The following is a 6,762-nucleotide window of genomic DNA, read 5'->3' as shown; positions in this document are numbered from 1 at the left end:
TAAGAAAACAATTATTGGACCATTATGTCTGATTAAAACAAAGTGTGAATGCTGGGATCCATCTATACTAATAATAAAAGGACATACCCCAGTATTATAAGTAGTCTTGGTTGAAAGAGGATTAAATTTTAATTTGAATAAAATTAGATAATGTGTAGTTATGTTTGATCATCAAAAAATATATTTTTTAAAATTTATTTTCGTTATATTGTAAAGGGAAAAATATTAAAATAGTTTAAACAAAATAAGTTTCCTCCTTATTTTCAATTCTCTGGCTTTTCCAGAGATATCCAAACATGTGTAACTTCTTTTGCTTGGCAAGAGAATAAGCAAAATTATAGTATGTTTTAAAACAAAGTTTTGTGTTGGTACAAATCCAAATTTTTGTGAAGTTCCAGACATTTCAAATTAGATATTCTTTAAACAATAATAACAACAACAGCAAATAAAAACAAGAGCAACAAAAATCCACATGGTCCTGAATGGAGCAATAAAATATTTCCTTTCAGGTTTGTTTGCTTTATACATCCATTAGCAAAACTCTTACCACACAAGAAGCACAATGCTGTTTTTATCCCTTTGTGCTAAGCAATGAAAGTAAAACTGAAAGATACACAATTTTCACTCTACATTCTTTCTTTGACATTTTCTACATTAAGCTAAGATGAATGTAAACAAAGACAGATGTCCATAATCATAATGTCAAAATATGTTTTCATTAATTCTTCTCAAAGGGAAATTATATTGCCCATTATAGTGTGGGATGATGAAAAGTATACATTCCTTGAACATGACCTGTAAAATCCCATGGGCTCCAACATTCTTTGAAATGAAGCATTATCTTTACAAGATGACTTCATATAAATAGTTTGACAGAGGAAGTTTTCCAAAATAAGTGATGAGACTTTTTTTTTAAATAAAGTTTGGACCTAGTCACTGGCTCTGCAGATAATCTGCTGACAACTCAGGAACCCAAAGAATTCTGCATCAATACAAATAGTTTACAATAAAGACATTTGTAGGGTATAGTTATTGTAGAGATGTTCAGATTTGTGAGTCCTAAATCTTAGAATACGTCACATGAGTCTATAAATAAATTTCTAGTGAAAAGCATACTTTGTAATTTTGTAGTTGTTGATATTACTGTAACTATTATTTTTCAGTAAAACATGGGAAAATGGGACCCTTAATGTTTAATAAATATCTATTATCTGCTATATTCTCAGGCTTTGCTTATAATAATTTTCAATAATCATAATGAATTAGTTAATTGTATAAAACTACCAAAAGTGACCCAGATATCACTGTTATTCATATCAATAACTAGTTATCAGGCCTTTATTCCCCAACCTGTGTGCTACAAAATCCCTCTGAGCTGTTGTTCTGGAGTCTATGGAACAAGTACTCTTATATAAATCCAACTGTACCTCCTCACCTCATAGCCACACCATGTCCTTTGTTGCCAGGACTCTCCATGACAACACAAATTCAGCACATGCCATTACACTCCATTAGTATCACTAAAGCTCTACACCTTTGTCAGTTGTGGTAAAAGGTTTTCACAGAGCTGTGTCACACATGGCCATCTGTGCCCTCAGCAAAAGTTTATTCCAAGACCAGCTACCTGAAACCATCTAGCAAGAAAGAGGAGATACTAGAAATAGCACTAGAGGAGGGGAATGGGGAGATACGAACCAATCATGAATCACATAATCATGCTATTTATCTATTTACTTCTATTTAGTATTTAAGGGAAGCATGAGTTAAAGTATAAAATTAACATATAATTTTTAATTATGAAAATAATACTTGGAGTGCCGGGATGGCTCAGCTGGTTAAACGTCCAACTCTTGATTTCAGCTCAGGTCATGATCTCAGGGTCATGGGATTGAGCCCCAAGTGCTGGATGTGGAGCCTGCTTAAGATTTTCTCTCTCCCTCTCACTCTGCCCTTCTACCTCACTTGTGCACTCTTTCTATCTCTCAAAAAAAAAAAAAAAAAGAAAGAAAAGAAAAGAAAAAAGAAATGAACATTTGTTAACAATGTTCATGTTAATTGCTGAGACAATATATTATTGTAACCCATATAGACTTACCCAGCTATATAGAGTTGTCTTAATGAAATTATCTTTCCAAAATTGGTTTCCAATTATGTTGAGCCATAATAATAACGAATTTGTCTTTCTCTTCTAGAATATTTTCTCCATAGTCTTGTTTCTCCTAATGTTCCAAAAGAAGAAAAATATAAATTTCAAAAACGTCTCTCAGAATCAAGTGACAATAAAGACAAAAATCAAACTCTCCTTTGAAATGTGAGAATCACTATTTTATTTGCTACCTGAGGCAATATTTTCTATTTGTTTCTTAACAAAACAAGTACACAGTTTTAATTAATGAGTGTATCACACTATGAACCATCAATTTAGACACAGTTTTTTGCTTATTAAAAAGGGGGGATAATAAAGTATTCATGAGCTTAATTTTTAAGGAACTTTTAGGCTTACAGAGTAGTAGTGGTGCTGGTGGTGTTTTTTTTTAATTTTATCTTATTATGTTATGTTAATCACCATACATTACATCATTAGTTTTTAATTCATTGTTTGCATATAACACCCAGTGCTCCACGCAGAACGTGCCCTCTTTAATACCCATCACCAGGCTAACCCATCCCCCACCCCCTCCCCTCTAGAACCCTCAGTTAGTTTCTCAGAGTCCATCGTCTCTCATGGTTCATCTCCTCCTCTGATTTCCCCCCGTCAGATAAAGGGCTAGTATCCAAAATCTATAAAGAACTTATCAAACTCAACACCCAAAGAACAAATAATCCAATCAAAAGTGGGCAGAAGATATGAACAGACATTTTTCCAAAGAAGACATCCAAATGCCCGACAGACGCTGGTGGTGGTTTTGATGATGATAGTGGCAGTGTGACTTTGATACATGCCATCAGATAAGGTAGATTTGCTGCTCATGAAGAACCTCTTCCTTTTATTCACTTTAGATTGTTGAATAGCTATTGAAGATTCCATGAACTTTTTAAAAAATGATAACATAATTGCTTCCTGATTTCTATGATATCAATAAATACACAGTAAATAAAACATTTAAAAAATACTTGTGAATGAGGTGTTCAGAAATATGCAAATTTGAATAGTATAGTGACTAGAAGTTTCTTCTAAAACTAGGATCTCTGAATTCATAAACAATTGCACCACTTACTTGCTTTGTGACTCTTGAGCAAGATACTTAACATCTATGAACTTAAATTTCACCATCTCTAAAAAGCAGATGATAATAATATCTGAAACATTGGTTTAATGATATAATTAATTAAAATGGGCCATGTGAGAGGGCCTAACCCAGTTTCAAAACATGTTAACTATTTAATTAATATTGTTGTAATTGCTGATTGTATTAATGATGTTTTGTTTTTATTGTTATTATGAAAAAATCATATGATCATATCAATATATGCATTTGTGAAAATCCAACCTGTGCTTATAATAAAACTATCATCAAACTAACAATAGAGAACTTAAGCAATGGAGTTTGACACTTCCTCAATTTGTTAATAACATCTACAAAAAAAAATTCCTCTATAGCTAACATCATATTTAACTTGAGAAACTGGAAGCTTTCTTTTATGTATATTTATTTATTATATTCAATTAGCCAACATACAGTACATAATTAGTTTTGTTTTGTTTTGTTTTGTTTCCTCCTTAAACATAATTAGTTTTTGATGTAGTGTTCAATGATTCATTAGTCGAACCTAACACCCAGTGCTCATCACAACACATGCCCTCCTTAATACCCATCCCCTGACCCATATCCCCACCCCCTCCCTTCTATAACCCTCAGTTTGCTTCCCGGAGTCCAGAGAAACTGGAAACTTTCTAATGAATATCAGTAACAACACAAAGATGTTCACTCATTGCTCTTTTTTTTTTTTTAAAGATCTTATTGGAGAGGCACCTGGGTGGCATGATGGGTTAAGTGTCTGACTCTTGGTTTCAGTTCAGGTGTGATCTCAGGGTCATGGGATTGAGCCCCATTTCGGCCTCTGCACTCAGTGCAGAGTCTGCTTAATACTCTCTCCATCTCTTGCGGCCCTTCCCTCCACTGTCTAAAATAAATACATAAGTCTGTTTAAAAAAAATCTTACTGGATGTCCTAGTTAATGCTATTAGACAAGAAAAGGAATAAAACTTACACAGATTTGTAAGGAGGAAATGAAATCATTTTGTTCAGAGATGACAACAGTCTGTGCAGAAAATCTCAGACAACACAAATACAGTGAAACAAATAAAGCAGTAATAGCAATACTGCAGGATACAAAGTGCATGTTTAAAAAATGAATTGCTTTCTTATATGTTATCACTAAATAAGTTGATGTTGAAATTAAAAATACAGCACCACTCATATTGCCACAAAAAATAAATACAGGACATTTTTAAAGCTTGGAGTTCAGGCCGCTGGTTGGCTGATGAACTCACAAGTGTAGATCATGTGCTACATGAGGGGCAAGCCTTTCACCAACACCATCAGGGTCTCTGGCCCAATAAGTAGTGTTTGGTTGTAATTCTTGCTACAAGTAAAAAAGAAAAAAAAAGAAATTAAAAAAATGAAATACTTAAGCATAAATCTAACAAAATACATATGAAATATGTATGTGGAAATCTACAAAGTTCTAAAGAAGAAAGCTCACAAAATTAAAAAAAATAAAGCAAGGAATTTTCCTATTTAGTCTTTTCATGGAATAAATATTGTATGAGAAAATAAAATGAAAAAGCCATAACTTCTTTTTAGTATTCTATTTTAGAAAGCAGGAAAACCATTATTCTAGGTGAGACATGTGAAATGTACATTTTATTATCATTACAATTTTCAATTTAATGTGTTCATACATTTCCTTTTTATTACAGAAATTAGCATTAGGAAACCACTTTTCTTTAATTACTAAGTAATGCCTCAGGTAAAAAGAATTACATTTCCTGTGATAAGAGTTCAATGGGGAAAAGAAAACATTTATGCTAATAACGGTTTAAGTCTTCAATTCATAGTATTCTCACAGTCAGGAAAAATAGTTTTAAACCTTAACCAAAAATGTGAGTCATCAACAAAATCAGCAACTAAATTTTAGAACTAGAATTAACTGTATTTATAGCAAAACATGTATTTGAATATTCAAATGGGTTCTCTTTTCTCACAAATGTTTATACTCTCTTCTCTTCCATATTCTTTCCAAGCCTGAAAATCAAACCCATTGAGCCAGCCAACCATTAAAACTATTGTGTCTGATATTACTTACAGAGGAATAATTCAAAAGCACATAGCTATAACAGATTTTTGTGAGACATTGAGTTGTTGCAATAAAGGACCACTATCTGATTATTGCTTCAGGCCAATCTTTAACAAGATTTCCCAAATAACCTCCTATAGAATAGGAAAAGAAAATACTGAAAGGAATTTTATTTAGACCCCATAGCATGACATTCAATACATAGTTATCACATACTAATGCTTTTTAAATTGAATAATACATTATCAAGTGTTGTGGCTGGGGCCCATAGTTGACCAACAGGCTATTCAAATATTATTTTCTGTAAACGAAGATCTTTCCAACTGTGATGGGAACCCCTAGAGAATGTTTAGGCCCGATGCCCCTGGGGAAGGGAGCAGATAGAAACAAACAAAATAATCTTGAGTTTCTTCAGGTAATGGTTTTCTCTTTTACTGAAGCATTCTACTAGTAATCATTACTTTGTAATTTTTCACTTGCAGAAGGAACAGGTCTCATTTTACCCATTACAATAATTTTGCTTGATTAGGTTTCCAAGCGTGATGTGAATGGTAGAAATGCACAGACCAATAAAGACCAATAAAAAAAAAAAATCCCCTGCACTGTAAGAACTGAAGGGGGCATAGACACAAATACAGAGTAAAATGTGAGCTAATGCTAGCAATATGTCATATTATTCAAGACGTTTGAATATTTCACCAAACTGCCTTAATTGGAATCCTTACTCTGCCACTTACTTAATAGTTATATGTCTTTGAGCAAGGGTATAACCTTTCTATGCCTCAGTTCCTCATTGCAGTAATGGGAATAACTGTTCCTCACTTCATAGAGATGTTGTGAATTAATGAATTAATTTGTAATGTAAGTTCTAAGAATAGTCCCTGGACTATAAATAAATAAATTAACTTGTAATGTAAGTTCTAAGAATAGTCCCTGGAACATAGTAAGTGTTTACTTTTTATGATGCTTTGGCCTGAATATAACTGAAAACCCATTAAGGCCAAAGAGAAAATACAGAGGTAAGATGAGATTCAGGTATGATTGAAATAATGATTCAGTGATAAAGTAAAACATTTATTTTTTCTTTCTTTTCTCTGTCCAAGGTGATACAGTTCTACTCACTGTAGAAGCGGCAAAAGCAGGAAGGATAAAGAGCCAAAATTACCTGGAACTTAGAATTGCATTGGTGATACACAATGTGCATTGGTGATACACAATGTGCATTGGTGATACACAATGTGCATTGGTGATACACAAAGTATACAATACTAATACTACTACTAATAAGCATTCAACCACAATGTCCGTTATAGGAGGCAGGTATAGAACACAAAAAATACATCAAGAAGGAGAAAGTATTGCACTTGTGGTTTGGGGAATAAATTGGAAAATTGTTCTCAAAATATGAACTGAGGTTAGAAGAAAGGTCTGAGAACTTCAAAATGATGGAATAAGGGAAAG

At 33.0% G+C, this 6,762-nt stretch overlaps 1 non-coding gene across 1 annotated transcript; it reads left to right on the top strand.

Moving 5' to 3' along the window:
• The first annotated feature begins 4,441 nt into the window (after positions 1-4,441).
• On the top strand, positions 4,442-4,595 carry LOC113921178. Its single transcript, XR_003519575.1, has one exon. It is a non-coding gene; the product is annotated as a small nucleolar RNA SNORA62/SNORA6 family (small nucleolar RNA).
• The last annotated feature ends 2,167 nt before the right edge of the window (positions 4,596-6,762 follow it).

Source organism: Zalophus californianus, chromosome 3 (genome assembly GCF_009762305.2).
Source record: "Zalophus californianus isolate mZalCal1 chromosome 3, mZalCal1.pri.v2, whole genome shotgun sequence".
NCBI lineage: Eukaryota > Metazoa > Chordata > Mammalia > Carnivora > Otariidae > Zalophus > Zalophus californianus.
This window is presented reverse-complemented; position numbering and strand designations above follow the sequence as displayed.